This window comes from Notamacropus eugenii, chromosome 4 (genome assembly GCF_028372415.1).
Source record: "Notamacropus eugenii isolate mMacEug1 chromosome 4, mMacEug1.pri_v2, whole genome shotgun sequence".
Classification (NCBI taxonomy): Eukaryota; Metazoa; Chordata; class Mammalia; order Diprotodontia; family Macropodidae; genus Notamacropus; species Notamacropus eugenii.
Genome location: NC_092875.1, coordinates 305,600,502 through 305,611,668, shown reverse-complemented (window position 1 = coordinate 305,611,668; position 11,167 = coordinate 305,600,502). Strand labels below are relative to the sequence as shown.

The 11,167-nt window shown below is 36.1% G+C and overlaps 1 pseudogene; it reads left to right on the top strand.

Annotated features, from left to right (window-relative positions):
* The first annotated feature begins 3,713 nt into the window (after positions 1-3,713).
* Positions 3,714-9,924, top strand: LOC140502526 (ectonucleoside triphosphate diphosphohydrolase 4-like; annotated as a pseudogene).
* The last annotated feature ends 1,243 nt before the right edge of the window (positions 9,925-11,167 follow it).

Sequence of the window (11,167 nt, the reverse complement as noted above, 5' to 3'; positions counted from 1 at the left end):
TCCATTACACTTTTTCCTGATTGTTCAGTGAAGTGGTCTACTTGTTTCAAAAGTAATTCTGATTTTTTTAACCAGTTATGTTCTCTAAGATTGTCTATCCACTTTCCTCTTTTTTGCAAGGGAAACTTGAATCTTTTTATAGCTGGCTAATGGCTAATGACCTCAGGTTTCATTCGTCTTTTGATAAGGGTACTTTCCAAGTTTGATATGGTTCATTTTACAGTGTGAACAGTATACCTTAAGACTGGTATTGCATAGGTATTAATTGCCTCTTTCCATTCACCTTTGATTTCAGTAAGTCTCAACATATTCACAGCCTACTCTTTGATATCTTTGTGCTCAGTGTTTCTTGCGTGGAGGAGACCAAAGTACTGTCTTCATCAGTTGGTTCATTCAGGCATACCATTTCAAATCATAGTGCTGGTCATCACATAAATTTGTGATAGTCTCAGGTTATAAAATTAAAACCATATCTTTCATGCCCCACAAAAGAATAATTACTCAAGTAAGTATCAAGGGGCCAGTGAGTTATTTTAAATGAAAAACTAGGCCATCAGGGAAACCAAGGTCCACAGAGATTAAATAAATTGTCCATAGTCAGGAGTAACAAGCAGTAAGTAGCAGAGATCTGAACTTAGGTCCTCTAACTCCAATTCCAGGATGTTTCCTATTACCCACTAAAGAAACCCTTCCAGGCCTGATGAATAACTCCACTCTAAATAAAATTTATCATCTCTTAAATTTTTCCTCTCTCAAATCATTCTGGGATCCTAAGCACCCTTCTCCTCCAAAGGACTTCTGCAAGTACAGAAGAAAAATAGTAAAGAATTCAGGAAAGTTATCCAAAGTACAGAGCCAGTCATTGCTTACCAGCCATATCAGTTCTCCCCCAGGCTCAGCTTGTCCCCATCCCCACTCCTAAATGATCCTATACTTACATTCATTAGGACAGTGCTGACACATTTTGTAATGGAGGCTCTCTCTCCAGTGTTAACAAACTTCCAAGCCTGTAAATGTGAGAAATTGGTTTGCTAATCAGTCAGTAACTCTTACCTATTACATGATTTCATCCTAAGAGTCAAATCTTCTACTTATGGTAACAAATGAATATTTAGAGTCAGAGGCTCATTACTCTAAAATGATTCAGCCTCTTTTATGCCGCATTTAAAACTCTATTCATATCTATTTCATAAAGGAGAGGCAACATTTTCTCCATCAATTTCTGCTACAAATTGCAATGCTTTGGAAATGAGGCAAAAACCTTTCATTAGAGTATATATCATAATGTACCCTATTGATTATATGAATGTGAATGTTTTTCAGATTTGATAACCACTGTCACCCATTATAGCATAATTATTCTCTGCACTTAGCTCCAAAGTCTAGAATATTTGAAGACATCAAATGGCAATCCTTTAAAATATTTAAAAGAATGTTTTTTCTTTCCAGTGTTTTTATTAGCTATTCTTCATCTAAAGTGTGGTACTGAAAAAGAGGTAAGAAATTGTTCAGTAGGTGCTATTCTCCACACAGAGTCTAGGCATGCATGAGGCAATCATCCCCACAGGCACCATCCCCTTGGTCCATCCATATTCTTTCCTGGAGCCCCAGAATAAAACTATCACCAGCCTAATGCAGCTATTAGAACCCTTCAAAGAGGCGATAGCAAAGTTTTGGTTTGGTTTGGTTTGGTTTTTCCCAGGGAAGTCAAGAGCACATGGGAGAACCATTGCTACACTGTGGAAACTATCTCTGAATTGGTTGCATCTACTGTGAGTCAAGAAGCCATCATGTTAGCATAGCACAATCCAAAATGGAAGCCTGAGTTCAGATCTTGGCTTTGCCGCTTACTGCAGATGTAGTAGTATATAAAGTGAATACAATCATGAGGACTCAGTTTCCTCATCTATAAAATGGTGGTCACTGATATCCTTTTCAGCTCTAGATCTATAAGCCAATGGGAAAGTTATTTAGGTGCTCTGGATTTCAGTTACCTCATCAGTAAAATGAGTACTTGCACAATATGACTTCTAAAGTTCTGTCATGTCTATAATCCTACATGCTCAAGTGGAAAATTCTATAATGGGCATATGTCTGGAGTCTCTTTCCTGATATTACAGTTGCCTTGTTGTCTCAGTAAGTGGGATGTAATCAAAGCTAATACAGAGATGTTGTCAATGATTGTTAATGGAATGAATATGGTGAAACATTCAAAAATAAAATATTTTTAAAATATATACACATCTCAGACACTTCCTTCAGTAACAGAATGAGAAATTACTGACATTGCCAGTGGGAGAAAATCCCTCAGATCATAGTAGATGATAAGTTTGCATATCGACTAAAGAGTCCTACTTACTTGCTAGACTCTAAGACTAAGGTAGTTAAGTAGCAGCTTCTACAAATGATAGATGACAAAGCCTCTAAAGGAAGGAGGGCAGAAAATGAACCTTCATTTTTGGAAATCAAAGACGATCCCACCCCCAAGATCTTATTTTTTTCTTTTTTTAATAAAAAGCAACATTCAAATTTGTATCACACTTTTCACAATATTTCTATTAGTGCTTATGCACTCACATTATAAATTTACAATATGAAGATCATAGACCTATACAAAAATCACATTAAATGCTGCAGACATAATGTGGAAGAGGTTGTAAAATTATCCATCCAAAGTTATAGAGTTGCTATTAACCCCATGGCAACTGTCCAAGTTTGAGGAATTATTTAAATTTGTCATTTGGGAAGTGTTAATACTCCATTGTAATCCCTTATTTCCACCATCAATTATAATGTATTTATAGGTTTTTCTGGCATTTTTATGCCTAGCTTTTGCCAATTGATAGTACAGCTTTTCAGAGTTATAACAAATTGAAAACTCCATTTGTTAAAAGACAATCTATTCACTGTATATTTCCATACATTTTTCCACTTACATAGTTAACAATTGTCCATTCTCTCTGAAATTAGATCAAATACTATTGGTCCAGTCCACTCCATCTTCAGTCACCACTTTCTAACTTATTCCCTTAACATCAAACAGTGAAAAAAAAGCAAATAGAGTTGATTTCTCTAACTCTCAAGGAGTTTCTAGACACAAAGCAAAACCATGGCACTTCTTGGACTTTTACTTCCTCTTTGTGAATATAAGTTATTCATGCTAATTCAATACAAGTGTCTCTTGTTATCATTGGACTAGGAATCAAATGAGATAATATTTTAAAGCACTTGCTACACAGTAGGCACTTAAATACTTATTTCCTTCCTTATGGCATCAAGGATAACTCAAAGTTGTTTGTGACTTTTTTATTTTTTTTTTCCTAGGTCCCTGTGAAACTGTTAATACCATTAACAGAAACAGGAAGATAGGAGAAGGAACAGAATTTGTAGGGAAAGGATAATAATAGCTAACATATGCAATTTAAGGTTTCCAAAGCACTTTAGTAGCATTTACATGGCAATCTGAGGTTTGCAAAACTTTCCAAATATTATTTCATGTTTTAATAAAATCTGGGTGGCAAGTGCTATTATTATCCTCCTCACTGTCAAATGAAGAAACTGAAGCAGATAAGAGTTTAAAAAGACTTACCCAGCATCACACAACTAATAAATATCTGAGTATGGATTTGAACTCAGATCTTCCTGACTCCAGGCCCTATCCTGTAGGCCACCTGGTTACCTCTGATCATAAGCTCAGTTTCAGAGATTTTGAGATGGATGTTGAGTATCCAAGTAAAGATTACCAACAGTCTATTGGAAAATGCAAATATGAAAGAGAGAGGTATGACCGAACTATGACTAAGTTTAGGAATCAATCCATAAAGGGAAAAAGTTGAAATCATGGGAACAAATAAGATTGTCGTGGGACACATGACCAAGAAGATGGAGGGTTAAACGCTTTCTCCAATTTTTATGACATCTCAAAAGTGATCAAAATGATAATTATATACCGGATATAAAATATTAGCTATCTACACTAAGAAACCCAGGACCCTAATGAACCCAATCACTAACTCAGTCACTCAGCACCCTCTCCCCCACCAGATACGACACTCAATCAGGGCTACACAAGCTTACCTGGGATCTTGTGGAAGAACTCAACTATGCCCACATCACTACCCCTGTCTCTGGAAAATCATAAGCTTGCTCAGGATGAGACTTTTGCATGGCAGCTCTTGCGGCAATAGAGCTCAGCCAGAAAAATGATGACCCTCCACTAAACCTGAGGGAAAGGGCCCAACATGCAGCAAGGGCCAGTTTCTGTCAGAATTTACCTGGGACAGAGACCAGAGGAATAATTCCCTATAGCAGGAGGGGTCTAAGACAGATTTGAAGTCCAGCTCCCCAAGGTTAAGTACTATAAAAGGGAAGGGGTGGAAAATTGAATTACAGGAGAATTCAAAGGGAAAAGATTGCCAAGGGAAAATATAGAGAAAGGCAAAAGGTTCAAAGACAGAACCCTGGAGAAATACAACATTTAGAAGAGGAAGAAGATGCAAGACTGAAAAGGATTGGTCAGGTACACAGGAAGAGAACAAAAAGAATTTAGTGTATTGAGTGGATAACTTTCATCAAGTTGCCTGACTTCTCAATGAGGGGGGGGAGGGTATTTTGGAACTCAAAATTATAAGAAAGTTAAATTTTTTACATGTAATTGGGAAAAATGAAACATTAAAGAGAAAGAAATATTTTTAAAAGAATTTGGTGTGAGAAGAGAGAATTTCAAGAATGGGAGAAATCAAATGTAACAAAAATATCAGAGGCAAAAATATGCAGCAGAGCCACTGGACCAAATCAGTATAATTTTAACTGAATAGTCTAAAAGAGGTAAAGTACCTTAAAAGTGCCTTACAGAACCAGCTCAAGCATGGGAATAAACCAATTAAAATGTATATGTAACCAATTGTACAGTTATTTTCAATATAACCGATAGGGTTTTTTTTAATCTGCTCATTTTATGCTAAAAATCCATTCCATCTATCACCATAATCAAATTAGCTTCCGTGAGACCTATGAAAATAAACTTCTAAAAATAATATGAAAATTGGGCTAAAATAAAGTGCAAACAATGACTAAAAGAAAAGATTTAGGTAGGCACAGAACACTCTTGGGCTTTCTGTCCCACCCCATAGAACCACCAATGCATCATTTGCACTGATTCAGAACCATGCAGTGGATCAGGGTGAATGGTGGAGAGGATGTTCAATGCCCCTATAAAAGAGATAAAACTAGACAAAGGGGGAAACTGCCTCAAATTCATTCTACCTGTACCCTGACAGAATGAGTCCTCAAATTCTGCCCAGTCCTCCCTGACTTTAAAATGTCACACTGTACCCACCCCTGTGTACTCACCCAACTCTCACCTATGTGTTTGCTCTTTCAAGTATTCCTGAGTAATTCTTACTGACCCTCGTTCTTGGATACCAACTGACATCTCACATCCCTTTTCCAAATGGTTTTTCCCTCAAGTCAGGTGATTATTCTAATCACCAACAGTGTTCAGCCCTCTGCCAGGAAATCCAACAGTATTATCCAGAGTGCTTTCCTTCTTTATTTTTATTTTCAGGGCTTTGTCTGAACCTAGGACACTGGGAAGGAGTGGGAAAGTACTCCTTCTTCTACAGCAGTATTGCATAAAATGAACAGCTTTGCAACACTTGAGAGCTCTGAGCAAACTAAGATCAACCACGTACTAGAGGACCTGTGATAAGGAATTCTACCTACCTCTTGGCAGAAAGGTAACAGACTAAACATGCAGAATAAGACACAGTTTTGGAAAGGAGCAGAGAGGGAAGGAGAGGAGAGCGTAAGGGGAGAAAGAAGAGGGTGAATTGTGAAGACTAGATGCTTCCTTTCTAGGCCCTTTTCCCTGCTGTGGCAATCAATTTAAATTGGTTAAACCTCCAAATGATTATTCTACTTGATTTCTTCATTTCACCTTTTTATTATCATTTATTTCATTTTTTACTTTATTATCATTTATCATTTGTTTAAAGAGCTCAAGATTGGGTTGGTTTCATTGAAGTGTTTTTCAGTTACTGGTTTTTTTTTTTTTGCTTTTTAGTAATTCTGGCCTTAGTTCCAACCAGCTGTTGGTCTGACTGTACGTAGACAGCTGGGTCCTTGCTCTCTCTCATTCTGTGTACCCAAACAATTTCTGCAGAACAAAGCAAGGCTCAGTGGAAAGAACATTGGCTTTGTGTCTGAGGATTTAAAATAAAATCCCAGCTCTTTTACTTCCAACCTGAATGATCTAGAGCAAGTCATTTTTAACCTTATCTCCCTTATTAAATCTGGATCAGTAATGAATCATTTCTTGTTTCTTTGAAAAAATGATAAATTTTATTCCCCCTTCCCTACAATAGAATGTAAGCTCCTAGAGGTAAGGACTACTTTGCTGTATCTTGGCATCCTCGGTGCCTTGCAAAGTGCCTGGTACAGAGTAGGCATTAAATAAATTATTTTTAATTGGATTATATGTCCTATTTTACCTTCATTTAACCTCTCTAAACTTCAAGTTCTGCATCTGCAGGGTAGGTAGAATTATTGAGGTGGGAACTAGGGCAGGGGAGGGGGACAGCATTTGCAGAATATATATCAGATGTTTATACTGACATAATTTGGAGGATCTAAAATTCTTCATAGAATTTGTTTCTTAATCCTCAGCAACTGATACTGGTGCTTAAACTGCAGTTACTTTTATAGTGATCTTTTTGGCAGAATCTTATCTTTAGCAGTGCAATATGTAATGGCCAAATAGCCTATGAAATAACGTTTTTTGTTGCCTTGGGGCACACGATAAAACTGCTGACTTTTTTTGTCTCTCCAAGGACTAACTGCAAGTCACTTTTCCCCTTAGCTACAACTTCCATCCTTCTTCTAGTTTCTTTTATAGCAACTATGTCGAGATTGATGCAATTCAGCTCCTATGGCAGTAGGTCCACTTATTAACTTTTGGACAGGGATCTTACATTTAGAATACTAACAATCAAATTTAAGTTTATAGATGGGCTAAAAAAATAAGGTTCTTAGTTCCATGTGCCTCCTTTCATATCCGTCTGCCCCAAGTCATTACAGAAAGCAAAAAGGGATTGCACAGGACTGAAAATCATTTTGTATTTTTTTTGTCGTATTGGTTTCTAGAGTCAAAAACTTTATCACCAAATGGACAGATAGTGATGAGTACTTCCACACTTAACTACACTGGCTCTCAGAAAAGTCATAAACTGTTGCTGGGACCATAACTCAACTCTTTTCAGCATGGAAGAACCTATCAGAGCTGAAATCTCTGTCTTCTTTTTCTTTTTTCCTTAAAAAAGATTTTGTTTATGGCTATCTGGGAGGGGGAGTGGATGTATTTAGGGGAAATTTTAAGTGATGTGAAAGCAAAGATATCAAAAAAAATCTATTTTAAAAAAGAGAACTTCAGCACGAGATCAGCATCTCCTGCCAGCTTCCTGCTTCTTGGCGTGATGGCATCTTTCCAGTGTGATGTCCTTAAACTGTGAACATCAATCCGTGCCAAATTATTGTCATTGAAATCATGGCTGCTGCTATTTCCTTATATTTCCCTGTCATTATTAATCCAAAATAAGTATGGGTAATTGTCCCAGGACAAGAAGTTTACTAGGGGCCTGAAACAAGTTACTACCCCTGAAGCTGACACCAATAATTTCAACATCAGTTATGGCATTCAGCTGACCCACAGTGGCAGATCTCGAGTTTTTGTCTATTGCTGATCAAGGCACAATGGCAATCCACATGATTTGGAGGGTATTGGATACATGATGGATAAAACCCAAAAGCCCAAAGATATTAAAATAAAGTCAGGCATCTCAGAATTTGCTGCCTCTCCAGGAAAAGCCAGAAATTATATTTACCCCTCTTTGATCCAGGAAAAGCCAGTAATTATATTTGCCCCTCTTTGAGTTTTGTTGCAGATCATGTGCCACAAACAAAATGCAGAGAACTCTCTCTACGTGGTCTGGACAACTGGTTTGAAAATGCAGCCTGAAAGCTTAAAAAAAAAAGCATTATTGGAAAACCTTTTGACAGACTTCTCAGTACTCTTGGACTTTCAGTTCTATGACCATCATGTTGAGGATATTTCAGAGAAACAAGAAAGTGTGCTTGGATTGGCATTAACTTTGTCATTGGATGGTTTGACTATACTAAAAGGGGTAAGACAGTAATATACCTACATTATTATATATACATATATATATATGTATACATAAAATTTCAGTCCTGGAATTTTATGACTCAAATTATATTCCATACAAGTTATTTTGTAAAATTAAATATATGCACTTATATTTACTTTTTATTTTTACTATATATAATTCAATTTTAAATAAATACATTTATACATCATTACTTTGCCAAAGTAGATGCACATATTTATAATTGTATATTATGTTTTATATATATGCATATGTATACATTTTCTTTTGCAAAGTTACTTGGTGTGAGGAATATAATTTCTTACTGCTAAAATATTATTATCTTGAAATTATTGCAGAGTTAACTCTATAGCATAGAGTCCTCAAAACTATATCCTTTGTGTTCTCACAACAAAAAGAAGTAGTCCAAAATTTACGGGCTGAATTTAACCTAGACTATGACATGATCAGACTGAGCATATGCATAGTGTATGTAGCTCTGTTCCTTGATATGCTGATAGCATATTTACCAACACAGTGTTAAAGGATAGGTTCCTGAATAGGCAGGTGGCTTTGATTTCTAATCCTTAAATGTCTAGCTCCGTGCCTACTCTTTGACTTTCAGAATAAAGTACAGTAGAACAGGTAAATCAAACACGTGGAAGCCTGACCCATGGTCAGGGTTTCACAAACAAGAGAAGTGAGACTTGGACTTCTCTCAGTGGGGTCTCTCAGCTTCTAGCTCATTTCCAGAACAGTGAACTCCATGACTCATCAGAACTGTATCATTACACTGAAGATATGGTAAGAATGCTACCAATATATTAAAACCACAAATGATTATTGTGCAAAATGAATTGTCAATCTTGACAGAATTCTTTGATCAAGCCCTGTGACCCTCTCACACTAATCTCAATAGGCTAAAATATAAGTTCTTTAAGTCTGCCTGATGCATAAGGTGTTTCACAGGGGCATCTCATTTCCAGGTAATTACAGCAAATTAAAGACTCCTTTGCAAATTTATGACAAGAAAGTATAATAGACACTGGTAGAGATTGGAGAGATGGGGGGGGGGGGGTGTAATGGTAATTTAAATGGGAAAATCTCTCCCATTCATTAATAGGTCCGTGTGACCTGCCTGGGTCACATGGAAGACTGAATTAATTAAATGAATCTGTGGTGGGAGGAGTTTACTGAACCGGTAGAGCAGGAAGGGTGGAATAGGAAGAGGCAGAGCTAGAGCAGAGCTGAGGGGAATTTGGTGAGAGCAGTCAGAGATTGGAAGGATGCAGGCAAGTAGGCGGCTGGCTAGCATGAGTAAAAGGGCTTGTTTGTGATTTGTTTAATGGAGCTGGTTTGTGGGAAGTCTAACAGGGGAAGGCTTAGTGTTGTCCTCTGCATTGTTACTGTGTATAGATTTCTTTGTTGCTATCACAGATTTGGCTTTTTAGTGTCTGAATAAATGTTTTGGTTCTATCTTTCACATGGAGAGTCCACTGTATTTTGTGATTCAGAATTGCACCAGAATATTCATGGCCACCACAGGTGCTGTGAATATCACATTGGCACTACAGAGAGGGAGGAAGGATTGAGGCTTATCCTTTACAGAGTCTGATTTTTACCTTTAAGAGACATACAGAAGGAGGATCACCAGGACAGGCATGTCCATTGTCATAACTTCTCCTTTATCTGTAACTATGACTTGGTCTGTTTTCTCCTTGTCCTATTGTCCATCCTTCTCTACTTCCTACATATCAGATAAAAAATTTGCCTCAAAGATTCTTCTCATTTTCCCTTTTTCTCTCCACTAGTTCCTTAAAATAACAACAAAATTTTAATTTTGCCAGCATAAACAAATATATAAACAAATGAAACTCAGGTGCAATATGTCTACTAGTAAACACACCACAAAAGGAAATAAGTTTTGCTTATCATGTTATACTCAGTGAACTCTTGTTGGTACCTAGGGATTCCCATTCTTCCTAGTAACTCAGAAAATTTCTGCTAAATAATCTCTTCTATGGAAATTCTAGGTTACGTAAAAATAAATATATTAATGAAAAATCCATTAAAAATAACCTCTTCTAAAAGGTTGTCTTGTGTGGATCTCAGTCTCATCTGTCTGTTTTGTGGAATCAAACTTCTTGTGCTTTTAAAAACAAGTGACAACACTTGACTTTTTCCAGTTTTCTAACATTTTATCCAATCTCCACAGTTCCTAATAGATAATCAGCAAACATTAAACAGATGTGAGTTACTGTACATCTATCAGCAATGTGTTCCCTAATGTTCCAAAGCATCAAATGCTCACATAAATATATATATGAAACTTTTAAGAACCATATTTTATAAGAAAATAAATATTTCTAGCAAAATAATGACATCAATAATTTAACACCATATTGAAAATATAATACTGTCCAGCATATGTAAATAAACATTACACTTGAAAGGAGATAATATTATTAGGTAACTTCATAATTATTTTCATCTTGTATGAAAATTCATAAAAGTGGTTCATAACCTGTATATTATTATTTATTTTGTTTTATTAACGTTATTATCTTAGGTTGGCTTTTTTATTATATCCTCCAGGGTTTTCTTTTGCACATCATGTTGTACTATTTTCTTGAATGAGGAAGCTGAATCATTTGAAATAAATGAAGCTAGAAAAAAGTATAAAATGGAAGATCAAAAGAAAGATGGCTCAGAGGTACTCCTTGAAGAGGCAAAGAAAGAAGTTGGAAAAAATAGCTTTTTATCATATGCCCAAAAGCAACAAGAAACATCATTTCATGGACTATTTGGTCATCAGATATTGTAATGATGAGGATAAGAATTTTTTAAAAGACTGCCATGAGAAACAGTGCCATTTATTCATGAACAATGAACACCAGTGCTCATGAATAGAAAATATAGAATATTTTAGAAAGAGAAAATATTTAGAAATATGTATTCTATTTAGAAATAGAAATAATAGGAAAATGTTTCTATTTTTGTCTCTA